This window comes from Grampus griseus (genome assembly GCF_964374135.1).
Source record: "Grampus griseus genome assembly, chromosome: X".
In the NCBI taxonomy this organism is placed as follows: domain Eukaryota; kingdom Metazoa; phylum Chordata; class Mammalia; order Artiodactyla; family Delphinidae; genus Grampus; species Grampus griseus.
In genome coordinates this window covers 63,848,925-63,869,430 of record NC_138999.1, presented here as the reverse complement: position 1 = coordinate 63,869,430, position 20,506 = coordinate 63,848,925, and positions in this window count along the sequence as shown.

The window sequence follows — 20,506 nt, the reverse complement described above, 5'->3', positions numbered from 1 at the left end:
GTAGTAATCTCTCATGATCTTTTGTATTTCTGCAGTGTCAGTTGTTACTTCTCCTTTTTCATTTCTAACTCTATTGATCTGTGTCTTCTCCCTTTTTTTCTTGATCAGTCTGGCTAATGGTTTATCAGTTTTGTTTTTCTTCTCAAGGAACCAGCTTTTAGTTTTATTGATCTTTGCTATTGGTTCCTTCATTTCTTTTTCATTTTTTTCTGATCTGATCTTTATCATTTCTTTCTTTCTGCTAACTTTGGGATTTTTTTGTTCTTCTTTCTCTAATTGCTTTAGGTGCAAGGTTAGGTAGTTTATTCGAGATGTTTTCTGTTTCTTAAGGTAGGATTGTGTTGCTATAAACTTTCCTGTTAGAACTGCTTCTGCTGCATCCCATTTGTTTTGGGTCGTCGTGTCTCCATTGTCATTTGTTTCTAGGTATTTTTTGATTTCCTCTTTGATTTCTTCAGTGATCACTTCATTGTTAGGTAGTGTATTGTTTAGCCTCCATGTGTGTGTATTTTTTACAGACCTTTTCCTGTAATTGATATGTAGTCTCATAGTATTGTGGTCTGAAAAGATACTTGATATAATTTCAATTTTCTTAAATTTACCAAGGCTTGATTTATGACCCAAGATATGATCTATCCTGGAGAATGTTCCATGAACACTTGAGAAAAATGTGTATTCTGTTGTTGTTGGATGGAATGTCCTATAAATATCAATTAAGTCCATCTGGTCTGTTGTGTCATTAAAGCTTGTGTTTCCTTATTGATTTTCGTTTTGGATGATCTGTCCATGGGTGAAAGTGGAGTGTTAAAGTCCCCTACTATGAATGTGTTACTGTCGATTTCCCCTTTTATGGCTGTTCGTATTTGCCTTATGTATTGAGGTGCATAAATATTTCAATTGTTATATCTTCTTTTTGGATAAATCCCTTGATCACTATGTAGTGTCCTTCTTTGTCTGTTCTAATCGTCTTTTTTTTAAAGTCTACTTTGGCTGATATGAGAATTGCTACTCCAGCTTTCTTTTGGTTTCCATTTGCATGGAATATCTTTTTCCATCCTCTTACTTTCAGTCTGTATGTGTCACTAGGTCTGAAGTGGGTCTCTTGTAGACAGCATATATATGGGTCTCGTTTTTGTATCTATTCAGCCAATCTGTGTCTTTTGGTGGTAGCATTTAGTCCATTTACATTTAAGGTAATTATCAATATGTATGTTTCTATTCCCATTTTCTTAATTGTTTTGTGTTCGTTATTGTAGGTCTTTTGCTTCTTTTGTGTTTCTTGCCTAGAGAAGTTTTTATAGCATTTGTTGTAAATCTGGTTTGGTGGTGCTGAACTCTCTCAGCTTTTGCTTGTCTTTAAAGGTTTTAATTTCTCCATCAAATCTGAATGAGAGCCTTGCTGGGTAGAGTAATCTTGGTTGCAGGTTTTTGTCCTTCATCACTTTAAATATGTCCTGCCAGTCCCTTCTGGCTTGCAGAGTTTTTGATGAAAGATCAACTGTTAACCTTATTGGGATTCCCTTGTCTCTTATTTGTTGTTTTTCCCTTGCTGCTTTTAATATGTTTTCTTCATATTTCATTTTTGACAGTTTGATTAATATGTGTCTTGGTGTATTTCTCCTTGGATTTATCCTGTATGGGACTCTCTGTGCTTCCTGGACCTGATTAGCTCTTTCCTTTCCCATATTAGGGAAGTTTTCAACCATAATCTCTTCAAATATTTTCTCAGTCTCTTTCTTTTTCTCTTCTTCTTCTGGAACCCCTGTAATTCGAATGTTGGTGTGTTTAATGTTGTCCCAGAGGTCTCTGAGACTGTCCTCCGTTTTTTTCATTCTTTTTTCTTTATTCTGCTCTGCAGTAGTTATATCCACTATTTTATCTTCCAGGTCACTTATCCGTTCTTCTGCCTCAGTTATTCTGCTATTGATCCCATCTAGAGTATTTTTCATTTCATTTATTGTGTTGTTCATCATTGTTTGTTTCATCTTTAGTTCTTCTAGGCCCTTGTTAAATGTTTCTTGCATTTTGTCTATTGTATTTCCAAGATTTTTGATCACCTTTACTATCATTATTTTGAATTCTTTATCAGGTAGACTGCCTATTTCTTCTTCATTTGTTAGGTCTGTTGGGTTTTTATCTTGCTCCTTCATCTACTGTGTGTTTCTCTGTCTTCTCATTTTGCTTGTCTTACTGTGTTTGTGGTCTCCTTTTTGCAGGCTGCAGGTTCCTAGTTCCCGTTGTTTTTGGTGTCTGTCCCCAGTGGCTAAGGTTGGTTCAGTGGGTTGTGTAGGCTTCGTGGTGGAGAGGACTAGTGCCTGTATTCTGGTGGATGAGGCTGGATCTTGTCTTTCTGGTGGGTAGGTCCATGTCTTGTTGTGTGTTTGGGGGTGTCTGTGGACTTATTATGATTTTAGGCAGCCTCTCTGCTAATGGGTGGTGTTGTGTTCCTGTCTTGCTAGTTGTTTGACATAGGATGTCCAGCACTGTAGCTTGCTGGTCATTGAGTTAAGCTGGGTGCTAGTGTTGTGATGGAGCTCTCTGGGAGATTTTTGCCATTTGATCTTATGTGGAGCTGGGAGTTCTCTTCTGGACCAGTGTCCTGAAGTTGGCTCTCCCACCTCAGAGACACAGCACTGACTTTTGGCTGTAGCACCAAGAGCCTTTCATCCCCACAGCTCAAAATAAAAGGGAGAAAATTAGAAAGAAAGAATTAGTAGAAGTAGAAAGAAAGAAAGAATAAAATAAAATAAAATAAGATAAAATATAATAAAGTTATTAAAGTAAAAAATAATTATTAAGAGAAAAAAAATTAAAAAAAAAACTCGACAGATAGAACCCTAGGGTAAATGGTGGAAGCAAAGCTATACAGACAAAATCTCACACAGAAGCATACACATACACACTCTCAAAAAGAGGAAAAGGGGAAAAAATCATAAATTTTGCTCTCAAAGTCCACCTCCTCAATTTGGGGTGATTCGTTGTCTATTCATGTATTCCACAGATGCAGGGTACATCAAGCTGATTGTGCAGCTTTAATTCACTGGTTCTGAGGCTGGTGGGACAGATTTCCCTTTCTCTCCTTTGTTCTCACATCTCCCGGGGCTCAGCTTCGGATTTGGCCCTGCATCTGTGTGTAGGTAGCCGGAAGGTGTCTGTTCTTCACTCAGGACGGGGTTAAAGGAGCAGCTGCTTCGGGGACTCTGGCTCACTCAGGCCATGGGGGAGGGAGGGGCACGGAGTGCAGGGCAAGCCTGCGGCGGCAGAGGCCAGTGTGACGTTGCACCAGCCTGAGGCGTGCCGTGCATTCTCCTGGGGAAGTTGTCCCTGGATCCCGGGACCCCGGTAGTGGCAGGGTGCACAGGCTCCCCGGAAGGGTTGTGTGGATAGTGACCTGTGCTCGCACACAGGCTTCTTGGTGGTGGCAGCAGCAGCCTTAGCATCTCATGCCCGTCTCTGTGGTCCACGCTTTTAGCCGTGGCTCGCGCCCGTCTCTGGTGCTCCTTTATGCAGCACTCTTAATCCCCTCTCCTCACGCACCAGGAAACAAAGAGGCAAGAAAATGTTTCTTGCCTCTTCGGCTGGTCCTGGACTCCCAGCTAGCCATCGCGCACTAGCCCCCTGCAGGCTGTGTCCACGCCGCCAATCCCAGTCCTCACCCTGAGCTCCAAACAAAGCCCGAGCCTCAGCTCCCAGCCCCGCCCTCCCCAGTAGGTGAGCAGACAAGCCTTTCAGGCTGGTAAGTGCTGTTCGGCACTGATCCTCTGTGCAGGAATCTCTCCGCTTTGCCCTCCGCACCCCTGTTGCTGAGCTCTCCTCCGCGGTTCGGAAGCTCTCCCCCTCTGCCACCCACAGTCTCCGCTGGTGAAAGGGCTCCCAGTGTGTGGAAACCTTTCCTCCTTCACAGCTCCCTCCCACTGGTGCAGGTCCCGTCCCTATTCTTTTGTCTCTGTTTATTCGTTTTTCTTTTGCCCTACCCAGGTACGTGGGGAGTTTCTTGCCTTTTGGGAGGTCTGAGGTCTAATGCCAGCGTTCAGTAGGTGTTCTGTAGGAGTTGTTCCACGTGTAGATGTATTTCTGGTGTATCTGTGGGGAGGAAGGTGATCTCCGCATCTTACTCTTCCGGCATCTTCCCCTCCAAACACCAATTTTTGATAGTTTGTTTAATATGCATCTTTGTATGTTTATCCTCGGACTTATCCTGTATGGGACTCTCTGTGCTTCCTGGAATTAATTGTCTATTTTCTTTCCCATCTTAGGGAAATTTTCAACTATAATCTCTTCAAATATTTTCTCAGTCCCTTTCTTTTTCTCTTCTTCTTCTGGGACCCCTCTAATTTGAATGTTGCTGTGTTTAATGTTGTCCCAGAAGTCTCTGAGACTGTCCTCAATTCTTTTCATTCTTTTTTCTTTATTCAGCCTTGTGGAAGTTATTTCCACTCTTTTGTCTTCCAGTTCACTTATCCGTTCTTCTGTCTCAGTTTTTCTGCTATTGTTCCCTTCTAGAGAAATTTTAATTTCATTTATTGTGTTGTTCATCAGTGTTTGTTTGCTCTTTAATTCTTCTATGTCCTTGTTAAACTTTTCTTGCATTTTCTCTCTTCTGTTTCCAAGATTTTGTATTATCTTTACTCTCATTACTCTGAATTCTTTTTCAGGTAGACTGCCTATTTCTTCTTCATTTGTTTGGTCTGGTAGGTTTTTACTTTGCTCCTTCATTTGCTGTGTATTCCTCTGTCTTCTCATTTTGCTTGACTTACTGCATTTGTGGTCTCCTTTTCACAGGCTGTAGGTTTGTAATTTCCATTGTTTTTGGTGTCTGCCCCCAATGGGTAAGGTTGGTTCAGTGGGTTGCATATGTTTCCTGGTAGAAGGGACTGATTCCTGTGTTCTGGTGAATGAGGCTGGATCTTGTCTTTCTGGTGGGCTGGACCACATCTGGTAGTGTTTTTCTGTGTGTCTATGACCTTATTACGATTTTAGGCATCCTGTCTGCTAATGGTTTTTGTTGTGTTTCTCTCTTGCTAGGTGTTTGGCATGGGGTGTCTAGCATTGTAGCTTGCTGTTCATTGTGTGGAGCTTGGTCTTAGCATTGAGATGGAGATCTCTGGGAGAGCTTTCACCATTTGATATTATGTGGGGCCAGGAGGTGTCTGGTGGACCAATGTTCTGAACTCCGCTCTGCCACCTAAGAGGCTCAGGCCTGACACCTGGCTGGAGCACCAAGACCCTCTCAGCCACATGGCTCAGAATAAAAGGGAGGGGGAAAAAAGAGCAAAAAAAGAAAGAAAGAAAGAAAGAAAAATAAAATAAAATAGTTAAAATAAAAAGAAATTTTTTAAAAAATTGAAAGTAATAAAAAAAGAAAGATTAGCCAAACCAATAAACAAATCCACCAATGATAACAAGCACTATAAACTATACTAAAAAAAAAAAAAGAAAACGGACAGACTGAACCCTCAGACAAATGGTAAAAGTAAAGCTATACAGACAAAATCACACAAAGAAGCATACCCATACACACTTACAAAAAGTCAAAAAGGAAAAAAAATATATATATATAAAAGGAAGAGAGCAACCAAATCAATAAACAAATATACCAATGATAATAAGCTCTAAGTACTAATCTAAGGTAAACGTTAACCAGAAACAAATTAGATGCAGAAAGCAAACCCCAAGTCTACATTGCTCCCAAAGTCCACCACCTCAATTTTGGGATTATTTGTTTTCTATTCATGTGTTCCACAGATGCAGGGTACATCAAGTTGATTGTGGAGATTTAATCGGCTGCTCCTGAGGCTGCTGGGAGAAATTTCCATTTCTCTTCTTTGTTCACACAGCTCCTGGGGTTCAGCTTTGGATTTGGCCCCACCTTTTTGTGTAGGTCGCCTGAGGCCACCTGTTCTCTGCCCAGACAGGATGGGGTTAAAGTAGCAGCTGATTCAGGGGCTCTGGCTCACTCAGACCAGGGGGAGAGAGGGGTATACAATGTGGGGCAAGCCTGCAGAGGCAGAGGCCAGTGTGATGTTGCAACAGCCTGAGGAGCACCGTGTGTTCTCCTGGGAAAGTTGTCCCTGGATCATGGAACCCTGGCAGTGGTGGGCTGCATAGGCTTTCAGGAGGGTAGGTGTGGATAGTGACCTGTGCTTTCACACAGGCTTCTTGGTGGCTGCAACAACAGCCTTAGCATTTCATGCCAGTCTCTGGTGTCTGCGCTGATTGCCGCAGTTTGTGCCCTTCTCTGGAGCTCATTTAGGCAGTGCTCTGAATCCCCTCTCCTCACGTACCCCTAAATAATTGTCTCTTACCTCTTAGGCAGTTCCAGACACTTTCTCAGACTCCTTCCCAGCTATCTGTGGCTCACTAACCCCTTTCAGGCTGTGTTCATGCAGCCAACCCCAGTCCTATCCCTGGAGTCTGACCTCCAAAGCCTAAGCCTCAGCTCCTAGCTCCCACCAGCCCCAGCACGTGAATAAACAAGCCTCTCAGGCTGGTGAGTGTTGGTCGGCACCGATCCTCTGTGCAGGAATCTCTCCACTTTGCCCTCTTCACCCCCGTTGCTGCTCTCCACTCTGTGGCTCTGAAGCTTCCCTGCTGACCACCCCCCATCTCCGTCAGTGAAGGGGCTTCCTCATGTGTGGAAACCTTTCCTCCTTCACAGCTCCCTCCCAGAGGTGCAGGTCCCATCCCTATTCTTTGTCTCTGTTTTTTCTTTTCCCCTATCCAGGTACGTGGGGAGTTTCTTGCCTTTTGGGAAGTTTGAGGTCTTCTGCCAGCATTCAATAGGTGTTCTGTAGGAGCTGTTCCACATGTAGATGTATTTGTGGGGAGGAATGTGATCTCCACATCTTACTCCTCTGCCATCTTGAAGGTCTCACACTATGTATTTATATTTAATGTAATTATTGACTATTTTGTGTTAGGTCTGCCATTTTTTCATTTATTTCTGTTTCTTTTTTTCTCACTCCCCTTCTTCTATTTTCGTTCATTACTTTGGGTTATTGGAATATTTAAATGATTTAATTGTATTTTATAGTGTTCTTGAATGGGCATCATTTTGTATAATTTTCAGTGGCTTTTCTAAGATTTAAAATATATATACATAATTTATCACAGCCTACTATTATCTGTGTTTAACCACTTTGAGTGATGTATTGAAAGTTTTCTTCCATTTAGATACTTCTGTCCTCTCCATTTAAAAATTTTAATTGTCTCATATATTTCCTCTATGTTCATTGATCCCCATAACAACATTATTTTAATTTTTGCTTCAACCCTCAAATATGATTTAAGAAATTCACGAGGAGAAGAATAGTCTCTTATGCTTACTCTATTTTTACCCATTTTGCTGTTCTTCTTACTTTTCTGATGGTCTACTTTTTCTCCTTTTGTTATTTTCTTTTGCTTAAGAACAATAATTTAGTTATTATTTAAGGATAGGTCGACTAATGGTGAATTCTCTGTTTCCCTCCATACAAGAATGTCATAATTTCTTCTTAATTCTGGAAGAATAGCTTTACCAGCTATACAATTCATGGTTGGCAATAATTTTCTTTCAGCACTTGCAAGATGTGCCACTTCCTTCTGGCCTCAACAGAAATTCACTGTTATTAATTTTTTTTCTCCTCTAGGTAATGCGTAGTTTCTCTTTATCCACTTTTAAGATATTGGTATTTATTTATTGGTATTTCTTGGTATTTATTTTTCAGAAGTTTATGATGTGTCATTCCATGGGTTTCTTTTTATTTATCTCTTTTGAGGGTTCACTTAGCCATTTTAGTCTGTAGGTTGCCTTATTTGGAAATTTTTTTGAATGCTTTTTCGGACTTACCCACTTCCCCCCCCCCCATCTGAGACTTTGATGATATACATGTTTGAACTTTTGTTAATGTCTCACAGAGCAATGAGGACTTGTTCTTTTTTTTTTCAGTCAACTTTCTCTGTTTATCAGATTGAGTAATTCTATTGCTCTGTCCTTAGGTTTACTGATTTTATCTTCTATCATTGCCATTCTACTATCAAGCCAATCAGCAAATTTTTCTTTTGTTTATTCTATTCATCAATTCCAGAATGTACAGTTGGTCCTTTGTTATAACTTCTATTTTTATATGATACTTTCTAATTTTTCATTTGTTTCAAGACAATTTGTAATTTATTATTGAAACTTTTTTATGATGACTGCTTTAAAAACCTTGTTCAGAACAGTTGGAACCTCATATATTGCTGGTGTAAATGCAAATGTATGCAGCCACTACAGGAAATATTTTGGAAGTTTATCAAAAAGTGAAATATAAAGTTACTGTGTGATTCACCAATTCCACTCTTATATATACACTGAAAAGTAATGGAAGGATACATTTAAACAAAACTTGTCACATAGCAGCATAGTACAAAAGTGGAAACAACACAAATATCCACTAACTGATGAATAGATCAAAAAATATTAGCATATCCTTTCAATGGAATATTATTCGTCAATAAAAGAAATAAAATACTAATACACACTACAATATGAATGACGCTTATAAGCATGCTAAGTGAAATAAGCCAATTACAAAGTGTGATATATTATATAATTTCATTTATATGAACCGTCCATAATAGGCAAATTTATAAAGACAGAAAATTGATTCCTGGTTTCTTATGTCTGGGGCTTGAATGGGGATGATGGTTGACTTCTCATAGATATGGGTTTCTTTTAGGGATGTGTAATTTTCTAAAATTAGATTGTGCTGTTATAAAGCAGAAACTAACACACCATTGTAAAGCAATTATACTCCAATCAAGATGTTAAAAAAAATTTTAAATAAAATTAGATTGTGCTTATGGTTGCACAACCCTATGGATATACTAAAGAACACTGAACTGCCTACTTTAAATGGGTGAATTGTATGTTATGTGAATTATATCTCAATAAATCTGTCTATAAAAATCCTTCTCAGATCATTCCAATATCTGATTGATATTGCTACTGACATGAGTTGATTATCTTTTCTCATTCAAGTTGTTACTTTGTTTTCTAGGGCTGCCATAATAAAGAACCACAAATTGGGTGGCTTAAACAGAAATTGATTGTCTCAGAGTTCTGTTGTCTAGATAACCAAAATTAAGGTACTGGCAGGGTTGGTTTCTTCTGAGTACTGTGAGAAAAATCTGTTCCATGCCTCTCACCTAGCTTCAGGTGGTTTCGTATATAGTTCTGGCCTTCTTTTGTGGGCTGTAGTTTTCTGAGCCTTTGCAATGATATTGTAGTCTACTTCATTCTTCTGGTTCTGCTTTATCTCCTGCTGTATCCATGCTAGTGCCACCTGTGAGTATGAAACTTTTTTCCTCTGGGCCACTGGTGCCATTAGGGGAGGAATAGAGGATACCAACCCACTGGACAGAAAGCACTTTCGTTGGACAATTTTTCAGCCACTCAATGTGAGTGAGCTCCCCACTCTATCTCTACTAGTAGCACCAGGTAATGGAAGCACCTATCTATACAACTTTCTTCCACTGACTGGAGGATCAAGAGTCACAGGATCTGGGTAAGCAGAGGTTCAGGAGACCATCTACCTGATGCACCTCTACCACTGGACAGAGAACCAGGAATCAGTGGACCAGGTTGTCTTCTGCTATTATGTGAAACTCTGGGAGACATTTGGCTTTGATTTTATTCTGCCACTTCACTGAAGACCAGGAGCTGCTGGGTCTGGGTGGTCCTCTTTCACACTGGATGGAAGGTTGGGAGACACCAAGCCTATTGACACCCTTGGTGATAACAGAGGGACCTGTCCACTGCTGATGTGCTTGACACATTAGTTAGCTGGCTTGCCTGGTTGCTCTGTTGCTGCTGATTCAAGAATATTCGTCCATTACTGCCAGTGGACATAGTTGGAGAAAGGTATGGTTTTCACTGCCACAGGTAGATTGTCTTACTTCTACTGACCAATAAATGGGTTGTACCCTCTTCCTGTTCTTCTGGCACTGCTTCTGGGGGCAGACTGGGTTGGATGTATTGACCCCGTGGGCTCTTCTAATGCTGCTACTGTGGGCAGATCCAGCTGTCTATAATGGTTTTTAATATACACCTCTTCTAATATACACAAAAAACTCATCTATGAGACTTATGTTTCTGGCCAAAGTGAGTACTAGTGACCAGATTTACTTTCCTTCCTGAAACAACTTTTTAAAAACAGACAAAATATATGAAACTATCATTTAAAAAATCATGCAGTGAAATACAGTGATACCTGAGAATCATGAAGGAAAAAATTGATCTTTATAATTGTCTCAGCTTATTTCCCTGAGAGTTTCCAAGTCTCAGTGTAGTAATGGGAAATCCAGGTGTGCCTTAGGGACTCTCAGAGTTGAAGAAATGAAGCCGAGAGTCAGGGGAAACCTAAGGTAAATAGAGTTTGCAGGACAGAGTAAAGAAGACAAGGCAGCTATGTGCACAGAGAGAATAATAGAGAGCAACAGAGAGTTCCACTCAAGTATGCAGTAGAGTGCTGATCAAGGCTTGCATGTGAAGAAAGTACCTAAAAGCAGGAAAAAGAACCACATGATAAAATCTAAGGGAAGAGCACTCACTCAGAAATAGGGCCTCTTCCAATCATCTAGTGGGAAAACCTTATAAGTCCTGGGAAAGTAGGTAAAGTACTCAGAAGGGTCTTGTCTCAATAGTGGGGAATAATTATCCCTAGACTAAAGGGGATAACCCAGGGGACATGGGTTCAATCCCTGGTCCGGGAGGATCCTACATGCCACAGAGCAACTAAGCCCATGTGCCACAATTACTGAGCCTGTGCTCTAGAGCTGGTGAGCCATGACTACTGAAGCCTGCATACCTAGAGCCCCTGCTCTGTAAGAGAAGCCACTGCAATGAGGGGCCTGCACACCACAACGAAGAGTAGCCCCCACTTGCTGCAACTAGAGAAAGCCCACCCACGCACAGCAACAAAGACCCAACACAGCCAAAAATAAATAAATAAATACAAATTAAAATAAAAAAAATAAAAAGGGCAGACTACTGACCTGAGAAAAACACGACTAGATAATTACATACCTAGAATAGGTATCACTGAATGCCATATAAGCTATAAGAAGATTAAGCTAGAAATATTTGGCCAACTGCTAAAGGCTAATTGTGAATTAGCCTGAGAGCATGAAGCCCCTGGGGGACCTCAAGCATAAGTGGGTTCTCACCCCTTTGTAGGCCTTTTTTCTCCCAGAAACCCCACAGATAAGACGGAAGAGGATCCTAAGAAAACTCTCCCATGTTTCTGGCTGGAGGGAAAAAAAGCAACAGCTTCTGCCAAAATCAACCTAGACCAACATCCTCCTCCCCTCCATCCGCATTACAGAGCAAATACTTTATCTTCAGGGTAATGCACTAGTGGAAACCCATTCCACATTGAGTGAGGGGAATGGAGACCACCACCAAAATTGCACCCATATTTGTCTCCCTAGAGGCTTCTACATTTGGAGAAGGGATAGGGGTACCTGTGAATAACATAACTCAAAACCCAGGTTCAAAATACTTGCCTAAAACTGAGACTTATAAAGAATATCAGAGAATGGCCCCTTCACCCACCTTCTTCTCACCAGGTTAACAAACCTTGAGTAAACATTATAGTGGAGTACACCTGGAAGAATCGCAAGAGACAGATTATGAGGAGCAAAACAAAACAAAAAGATCTAAAGCCAAGAAGAGAGACAAAAACAAGGTATCACTAGAGGATTCTGGAATCTCTGGTGCTCTTAGCAACAGCAAAATCCGACTCTGATAACCATAGCAACAAGTTCCAACTCTGGTAACCATAGCAACTAAGCAAATTTCAAACCTAGTCCAACTCCTGACTAGATCAACACAAACGTCCACATTAAAGGCCCAGCAGAAGGAAAAGCATGCTAATCTTGAAGTATAAAAAATTTATCTCAGTATCTACTATTCTATACATGATTCTCTTTCAACAACAAAAATTGTGGCATAACAAAAAGCATGAAAAAACACAGATTAAAGAGACAGAGAAATCATCTGAAACAGACTCAGATATGACATGGCTGTTAGAATGATCAGAAAAGAAATTTAAAACAACTATGATGAATATATTTTTGTTTCTGTTTTTTTCTTTCTCTGTGATCTTTATTTAAAGTTTCTCTCTTATTTTTTGTTTTATTAATCCAGTCTTAAATCTTTTTAATTGAGATATAATTGATTTATAACATTATATTACTTTCAGGTGTACAACTTAATGATTTTATATTTGTACATATTGCAAAATGATCACCACAGTAAGTCTAGTAAACATCTAATGCCCCACATGGTTATAGATATTTTTCTTGTGATGAGAACTTTTAAGATCTACTCTCTTAGCAACTTTCAAATATACAATACAGTGTTATTAACTATAGTCACCAAGCTGTACATTACATCTCCATGACTTAGTTTTTTAAATTAATTTTTATTGGAGTATGGTTGCTTTACAATGCTGTTAGCCTCCACTGCACAACAAAATGTATCAGCCATACACATACAGATATCCCCTCCCTTTTGGACTTCCCTCCCCCTTAGGTTACCACAGTGCACTAGGTGAGTTCCCTGTGCTATACAGCATGTTCCCATCAGTTGTCCATTTTACACATAGTATCAATAATGTATATGTGTCAATCCCAGCCTCCCAATTCCTCTCACCCCACCCCTTTCCCCCTTGGTATCCATACATTTGTTCTCTATGTTTGTGTCTGTATTTCTGCTTTGCAACTAAGATCATCTTTATCATTTTTCTAGATTCCACATATATGCGTTATTTTACGATACTTGCTTTTCTCTTTCTGAATTACTTCACTCTGTATGACACTGTCTAGGTCCATCCATGTCTCTACAAATGACCCAATTTCATTCCTTTTTATGGACGAGTAATATTCCATTGTATATATGTACCACATCTTCTTTATCCATTCCTCTGTCGATGGATATGATTAACATGTTTAAGCACTGTTTCTCAAAGTGAGGAAACTTTGCTCACAGGGAACATTCGGTAATATCTAGAGATATTTATCATTGCCATAGTATGTGCTGCTAGCATCTACTGGGTAGAAGCTTTCTATAGTCTTTTGATTAGGTCTCAGTCTATTAGTGAGCCTATGCTTCCAGAATGTGAACTTCACAAGTGTTTCTCAAAATTTTCTCCACCCATTAGGAAGGGCAGGATGGCTAGAGTAGACTGGAGCTGTTTTTTTCTTCTCCCACATGGAAGGCTAGAGCCATCTGGAGTTGAGTATTTCTCTCCCCCAGGTTAGTTTGACTCTGATAATACCCAGCAAGTTAGGCTCTAGTTAAACTAGTTTTTCCTGAGGGCATGACTTGTTAAGAGCAGAGTGCTCCTGTGTATTTCACAATGTTTCCTTTTCTTCCCCCAGCTGGAATCACAATGGGATATTTCTTTAATATTTACTGTTGGAACCTGGTCGAGCTCTTGGAGATAAATCTCACAATATTGTTGGGGAGTCCCGCTATGACTGGGTCCTCCTAGAGTTTTTGACTCTCACGTTTGTTTTCACTGAGCCTCCAGAAATTCACCAATTACGTTTCCCACCTCAGCACTGGTTCCCATGGCAGTTTCTGCTTGTGAGTCTCTGCTCTGGTAAACCACGACTCCCTGTATCTATTTGTTTCTCCAATCTTGCAGGCAGTGGTTTGCCCTGTGTCCTCCTTTCTCTTATGGATCCAAGAAGAGTTTAAATTTTTATTTGTTGTTAGGACATAGTGGCAATTTCCAAACTTCTTACATATAGAACTGGAAACAGAAATCTCTAATTCTATGTCTTTTGATTGGGAGTTTAATTTATTTACATTTAATATAATTACTCCTCGGAAAGCACTTAGTATTGCCATTTTGTTAGTTTTTTTTCTGTATGTCTTATACCATTTTTGTTTCCTTCCTTACTGCTTTCATTTGTGTTTAGTTAATTTTTTGTAATGACACATTTTGATTACCTTTCATTTCCTTTTGTGTATATTCTACAGATATTTTCTTTGTGGTTAACATGGAGGTTACATAAAATATCCTAAAATTATAACAATCAATTTTGAACTGATACCAACTTAACTTCAACCACATGCAAAAATCTATTCCAACACTTCTCACCCTCAGCCACTTTTTGTTATTGATGTTACAAATTATATCTTTATTGTGGACCCATAAACATAGATTTATAGTTTTATACTTTTGTCTTTTAAATACTATAAAAGAATTAAAAGTGTAGTTGTGAAAATTGTCAGTTATATAGGATTTTATATTCATTCATATATTTACCTTTTCTGGATAATTTTATGTTTTCATATGACTTTGAGTTATTATCTAATGTCCTTTCCTATCAAATTAGAATCCCTTTATCATTTCACAGAGGGCAGTTCTTGTGGTAATAAACTCCCTCAGCTTTTGCTTCTCTTGGAATGTCTTAATTCTTCATTTTTGAAGGACAGTTTTCCTGAATATAGTATTCTTGGTTGACAGGTTTTTTGTTCTTTAAAGACTTTAAATATACCATCCTACTTCCTCCTGGGCTTCAAGTTTTCTCATGAAAAATCTGTTTATAATTTTATTGAGGTTCCCTCTATGTGATGAGTAATTTTTCTCTTCTTGCTTTCAAAATCCTGTTTTTTGACAATTTGATTATATTGTACTTGTAGATTCATGTCTTTCCTCAAACTTTGGAAGTATTCTGCCATCATTTCTTCAAATAATCTACTTCTTTCACTCCTCTTGCATTTTTTCTTCTGAGATGTGCACAGGGCTTATATTGGTTGACTTATGGTCTCCATAAATCCCTCAGGATCTGTTCTCTTTTCTTAATTCTTTTTTTTCTTTTTGTCCATTAGACTTGATAATTTCAATTGACTTACCTTCAAGTTTACTCCCTCTTCTACCTGTTCAAGTCTGCTGCCGAACTCTCTAGTGAATTTTTCAATTCAGTTCTTATATTTTGCAGCTCCATTATTTGGTTCTTCTTATAATTCCTATCTCTTTTAAAGTGTTCTCATTTTGTTCATATATAATTTTTCTTATTTCATTTCATTGTCTATTTGTATTCTCCTTTAGGTCACTGAGTGTAATCATCAAACTTGCTAAGAGACTAGAATTTAATTATTCAAATCACTAGAAAATGGTAAATATGTAATATAATAGCAGTGTTAATTATTGCTACAATGGCAATCATATTACAATATATAAATGCATCAAATTAACATGTCGTACACCTTAAATGTGCACAATGTTATACTTCAAATATATTTCAATTCAAAAACAGTTGTCTTAAAGTCTTTGTCAAGTAAATCAGAAGCCTCTGGATTTGTTGTGTGGTGATATCTCATTCTGGCTTTAACTTACATTTCCCTAATGACTAATGATGCTAAGCATATTGTTCTTATTTATGCTACATATAACTTTTGGGGGCTAGTTATCTCTTCAAATATTTTCCTGGTTTTTATTGGGTTGCAAATATCTCCCAGTTTATGCCTGTCTTCTCATGGTCTTCACAATACAATTCAAAAATCAGATGTACACTTTATCATTTTTCTCTTTTATCGATCACATGATCATCCTTTTTTCATATCTAAGAGATATTTACCCAATCCAAAGTGAAACAGATTTTCTGTTTTCTTCTAGATGTTTTATGATTTTAGTTTTCACATTTAGGTCTGTAATCCATGTTGAGTTGTTTTTTATATATGGTAAGAGGTGTGGATTGAAATTCCTTTTTTTTTTTTTTTGGTATATGGATATCTAGTTATTCCAGAATCATTTCTGGAAGACATGATCCTTTATCCACTGAATTGTGTTTGCACATTTATCAAAAATTAATTATCTATCATATATATATCAATATATATATATTTATGTGTGTGCCTATTTATGCTCCATTGATTTGTCTACCTTCATGCTAATACCACAATGACTTTATTACTATAAATGTACAATAAGTTTTGAAATTAGGTAGTTTTAGTCCTCCAAATTTCTTCTTCTAGTTCAAATCTGCTTGGTTATTCTGTATTTTATGCATTTACAAATGAATTATGGAATCAGCCTGTCATTTTCTAAGGAAAGACTACTTGGATGTAATTGGGACTGAGATGACAATATTGAATCTTCTGGCCCAGGAACTTTGTGTATATCTCCATTCATTTTTGATCTTTTAAAATTTCTTTCAACAAAATTCTGTGTCCTACAAATCAATGTACAGGGTTACTTCTTTTGTCAGATTTACGCCCTAAGTATTCATATTTCTAATACTACTGTTAATGTTAGTGTGTTCAATTATTCCTTGCTGATATATGGAAATTCAGTTGTTTTTATATTGATTTGATATCCTTCAAACTTGATAATTCATTTATTATCCCTTGTTGCCTTTATGCATATTCTATAGAATTTTCTACATAGACACTGATGGCATTTGTAACTTAGGAGAGTTTTATTTCTTCCTTTCCATTCTGGATGTGTTTTATTTCTTTTTACTCTTATATTGCATGAGTTCACACCACCAGTACAATATTGAATACAAATGGTGAGAGAGAGCATCTTTGTCTAGTTTATATTTCGGGGTGGAAACATTCACCATTAAGTATCATGGTACCTGTAGGTTATTATAGAGGCCCCTTATCAAATTGAGGAAGTTACTTTCTATTCCTAATCTGTTGAGAGTTTTATCAGAGATGGATATTATCAAATGATTTTTCTTCTTCTATTGATCTGGTCTCATATTTCTTAATTTTTAAATGATTAATTACATTAATTTTGTACATTAAACCCATTTTGCATTCTTGCAATAAACGCTGTTTAGTTATCATATATTTATTATTCATTTTGCATATTGTTGGATTCATTCTGCTAAAATTTTATTTATAATTTTTGCATCTATGTTCATGACAGATATTTGTCTCAGTTTTCTAGTAATGCTATCTGGTTTTGAATATTAGGACAATTTGGGTCTCACAGAATGATTTAGGAAATATATTTTTCCTCTTCAATTTTTTAGATTTTGGGTTATTTTTGTATCATTTTTAATTAAATATTTGGTATGATTTACCAGTGATGCCAACTGAGCTAGGAGTTCTTTTGTGGGAAGACTTTTATTTGTACATTCAATATTTTTCTTAGATATAGTGCTATTCAGGTTATCTATTTCTTGTTGGGAGATTTGGGTAGTTTGTGTCTTTCAGGGAAATTGTCCATTTCATCTAAGTTGTTGAATTTATGGGTATAAAGTTGTTTATAATACTTCCTTATTATTGATTTAATATCTGTAGAACCTGCAGTGGTGACATTTCTCCTCCTTTCTCATTTTTTCTAATCAGTCTGCCTGATTTATCAGTTTTACTTAGAGATTCATCAATTTTGTTGATCTTCTCAAAGAAACAGTTTTTGTTTCTTTATTTATCATTTTTGGTTTTTAATTTTATTGTCTCCTGCTCTGATGTTTATTATTTCAATTTTTCTGTATACTTTGCAGTTTATTGGCTCTTTCTTTTCTAGCTTCATAAAGTAGAGGCTGAGACCATTTGATTCAGACATGTCATCTTTCTAATATAGATGTTTAGTGCCATAAATTTTCCTCTAAGTACTGCCTTAGTGGCCTCCCACAAATTTTGATATGTTTTATTTTTATTTCTTTCAGTTCAAAATACTTTATAATTTCATTTTGTTTTATTCTTTGATTCATGTATTATTTACAAGTGTTTTATTTACTTTGTAAATATTTGGGAATTTTACAGATATCTTTCTGTCATTGATTTCTAATTTAAATCCATTTAGATCAAAGAAAATACCTTGTATAATTTGAACTTTTTAAAATTTATTGAGACTTGTTTTATGGCCCCAAATATGGTCTTTGTTGGCATATGTTCTGTATGCACTTGAAAAGAATTTTTATTCTGACATTTTTGGGTTTGTTAGGTTGGTTGATAGTACTTTTCAAGTCTTCTACATGTTCACTGACATTTTGGCTACTTGTTCTATTAATTATTGAGAAAGTGTTATATGACTATCCAATTATAATTCTGACCTTACCTATTTATTCTTGCATTTATATCAGTTTTTGCCTCATGTATTTTATGGCTGTATTAATAAGCACATGAAAGTTTATAATTTTATCCTCTTGAAGAATTGGCAGTTTATTATGAATTTATTATTTTTGATAATATTCTTTGCTCTAAAATCTACTTTGTATGATATTGATACAGTTATTGGTCCCTTTTTATTAGTGTTTGCCTAGTATATCTTTTTCAAGTCTTTTAATTTTTAACCTCTTTGTATTTTATTTATTATTGTGAATTCCTAGTGGGCAGCATATGGCAGTGTCTTGGTTTTTTCATCCAATCTGATGATCTGATTTTATTTTGGATATTTTCAAACTTTACAACTAGTGTGAATGTTGATATGATTGAGCATTTAATTACAGTCTTAATATTTGTCTTCTAATTGTTCAATGTGTTTATTGGTCACTTTATCTTCTTTTTGCCTTCTTATAGATTAATATAATACGTGTTATAATTCTTTTTTATGCATTGTTGCCTTTTAACTGTAACTCTTTATTGAATTATGTTGGTGGTTGCTTTGAGTCTTACAGTATATATTTGTGATTTATCATAGTCTAACTTCAAGTGATACTATGCCATAATACATTGTATAGGAAACTTACATCATCTTATTTCCTTTTCTTCCACCCTCCAGACTATGAACCAGTTTTGTAATGCATTTAAATTTTGCATATGCTATAGACTCCACTGTTGTAATTTTCTGTAAATAGTTTATTATTTTTTATAATAATATGTTATATTTACATAATAAAAATGTTTATATTTACTCATGTATTTTCCAATTTCTGTGATTTTCATTCTTTATTTAGATCCAGATTTCTACCTGGTATCATCTTCCTTATGCTTGAAGGAATTCATTTCACATTTATTGTAATGGAGACCTGGTGGTGATAAATACTTTGAAGTATTTTATTTCTGAGAAAGTATTTTGCCTTTATTTTTGAAAGGCGATTTCACTGACAAAATAATTCTAAATTTACTCTTTTATTTTTCTTTCAGTACCTTGAAGTTTTTACTCCATTGTCTTCTTGCTTACACATTTTCAACTGAGAAATCTGATGCTATTTATACCTTTATTATTTGATATGCAATGTATCTTTCTTCTCTCTGGCTACTATTTGATGATTTGCTCTTTATCAATAGTTTTAAGCAATTTCATGATGAATGCCATGGCGTAATTTTCTTCATTTTTATTATTCTGAGGGTCACTGAACTTCTGGGATCTGTGAGTTTGTTTTTAAATCAAATTTCTTCAAGTATTTTGCTGCTCCTCTTTCCCTCTCCTTTGGGGGTCTTTGAATTCATGTATATTTGGCCATTTGAAGTTGTCAGAGAACTCAATGATGATCTGACATTTTATCCCAATTTTTTTTTGTCTGTGTGTTTCATTTGGATGTTTTCTATTGCCAATTCACCAAATTCTCTAATTTTTTTCTTCTGCAAAGTCTACTTAAGGAATTTTCAACTCAGGAATTGTAGTTTTATCTATAGAAAGTCATTTTGGATCTTTCAAAGTGTATTCAACATGTCTCTATTGAACGTGTTCAATATTTCCTCTAAAATTCTGAGTATATGAAATAGAGTTATAACAATCTTTTCAGTATCCTAGTCTGCTAAATTTTTTACCATATTTGTCATCTTACAGCCACTTTGATTAATTTTTCTCCTTATTATTTCCCATGTTTTGCATATCTCTTATTTTGAAATTGGATGTCAGCTATTGTAAATTTTCACTTTGTGTTCTGGAATTTTTTATTAAATATTTTTGATATTTATTCTGCAGTGCAGTTAAAATACTTGGAAATAGTTAGACCATTTTGTGCATTGCTTTAAACTTTGTTAGGAGGAACCAGAGCTAGAATTTAGTTCATGGCTAATTTTCACCCACGACTGAGGTGAAAACCTTCTTATTACTCTACCCCATGCACTTTGAAACATAAGTTAGTCCACTTTGGCTATTAACAATAGACAGTTTTCTCTGTCCTGTGTGATTTCTGAGTATTGTTTCCTGTAATAGTTTCAAGTGGTTGTTCTACTCCTTATATTGATCACACACATGCATGCAATGATTAGTATACAATTGAAAACTCAAGTGAAACCAGCTACAGAACTTCAGAGTTCTCTGTGTGTGTGGATCTCTCCTCTATGATGCTCTGTCCTGTAAATTCTATCCTCCTTGGCCACGGAACACTTGCTCCATTACCTAAACTCTGCTTTAGTTAACAGTCCCTGCAACATTGCCTGGAAAGTTTCTCCAGTAACTAAGCTGGGGCAATTGTAGGATTGTTCACATGGGAATGCATACTTTGTGCCTCTTACTCCATATTTACTGGAGCAAATACAACATATATATTTTAATGAAAGCTTTATCAAAATACAATTCACATATGATAAAATTTACCCATTTACACTGTACAATTCAATGTA